Here is a 1,880-nt window from a genome sequence, read left to right on the forward strand (position 1 = left end):
CATTGAGAAATTTTTCAGTTTTGGGCCTCAGGAAAATATAAAGGAGGTTAAATCAAAATTCACGAATGTTTTAATTACTCGAATGAGTTTCTAAAGTAGTACTGAATATTCTGAACTGAATACATTAAAATTAACAATGTCATGTGTCAAATAGATTTCTACAAAATAGTTTAAATTGTTTGATTGCTGCTTCTCTCTTGCTATAATTCAAAATAATTTGTTCAACCAAGTCATGCAGAAAGGTCTAACCTGAACATTATACAATTTAATAAATCTAGTTGTATCAAATTTCTCCCAAAAACATTGATAAATATGATCAACACTACAAAGGAGTGTAATTCAGTTAAACAAATATTTTATAGAAGGGTTTCAAGAGAACAAATTGTTCAAAGGTTAAAATTGTTGAACTTATGGGATTTAAAATCATGATGAGAATAAAATAAGTCAGTTAAAAACATGGAGTGACAGGGTTAACTTTATTCTTGTAAAAAAAAACAGGCTAATCATTCTTTGAGGGTTTAAAATGGGAAGAAAATATGAGGATTCACACAAAAATTGGTCTAAATTGGGATTTACAATTGAGCATTTATGGAACTGATTAAAGGGGGTCAAACAGATTGACAGAATAAAAAAGAATCTAGTCCTATGTGTAATTTCTGATTCAAGGTAATAGTGCCTAAACATTTCTCATAATCATAATTTACAGTTTTGAGACAAAATAGGGTTGTCTTTTATTACATGAATGGAATATATTACAAGGGATCTTAATTTAACACGGATCATTAATGTTCACACTATTGATGATATTTTACAAGCCTTTAGTATAGCGGGTTACTTCTTGTTAAATGAGGACTATTTGATTGAAGTTAATTAAAATAACAAAAGCAAAAGATTTATGTATGGTTTAAGATTTCTGGTAAAGTTTCTATTAGGGATAATTCATATATACATTTCAAATGATATTTCTTTGATAAAACATGACTGTGGGCAGTTTTGTACATTTATTTCATAATCTGATCTTTTACTTGATTTTTTGTTTGGTTTCTGATTTTGTCTGATCCTATGAATATGCCAACACTTAAAACAAACAATGTTATTCTTGAAGGTTGAAATGTGTTACTTAATTTAAACATTTCTTTTGCTATTATTGAGAGGAGAACTGAAATAATAAATGTTACTGATATATTGATGCTCTATTGGCTTAGTATGAGAAAAACACAAAAAGAACTAACTTGATCTTCAGCTTCAAGGAGAAGCCTTTAAATAAAAAAGAACATTATGTTTACTAATCAGATGATGCAGAATCTTAAAGAACCTTCCTTGCTCTCCTCATCACCTGTGGATGCTGCTGTGTTCCCTGCCTGAGGTCCTTGGCTGTTCAGTGCATCACTTCCAACATAGAGAAGGGATGCGGTACCAACAGAACCCCACCTGCCTATCAGATGGTTTCCCAGAACCTAAAGACAACCGTGGAACTCCAGATTTCTAGAGTATAAGGGCAGTACTAGTATCTAGTGACAAAACAACATTTTTTCATTCACTTTAGTGTTCATTATATAATCCATTGATTTTGATTTTTGTTGTGTTTTTTCTGTTGCAGAATGAAGTCCAATCCTTTCTGGGTGGGCCGGGGGGTGAGACTGTGGGCGCCTTCCACGATTGGTGGACCGAGTTAAAGCTGAAACGCCACTGAAGCCTCCTGGGCCTGTCGGGGTTTCCTATCGAGCTGCGCCGGCTCTACATCTGGACACACGCAGAAACTGATTTGACGTAGCAGGTCTCGCTATAGAGAGACTGATATGATTAGATTTTATTACTATTATTGCATTTTACTTAGAGAGCATTTTTACTTGTTTCCTCATCATAGTTCATTCATATCA

At 33.2% G+C, this 1,880-nt stretch overlaps 1 long non-coding RNA gene across 1 annotated transcript in view; it reads left to right on the forward strand.

The window, feature by feature from the left end:
- The window catches only part of LOC106953922 (uncharacterized), a 6,139-nt gene extending 4,865 nt beyond the window's left edge, over nucleotides 1-1,274 (forward strand). Inside the window, exon 2 of the long non-coding RNA XR_001426271.1 lies at nucleotides 707-1,274. This is a non-coding gene — a long non-coding RNA (uncharacterized LOC106953922). The remainder of the gene's footprint in view (nucleotides 1-706) is intronic.
- Nucleotides 1,275-1,880: the final 606 nt, after the last annotated feature.

Source organism: Poecilia latipinna, unplaced genomic scaffold (genome assembly GCF_001443285.1).
Source record: "Poecilia latipinna isolate Pla-1442-1.1 unplaced genomic scaffold, P_latipinna-1.0 Scaffold613, whole genome shotgun sequence".
NCBI lineage: Eukaryota > Metazoa > Chordata > Actinopteri > Cyprinodontiformes > Poeciliidae > Poecilia > Poecilia latipinna.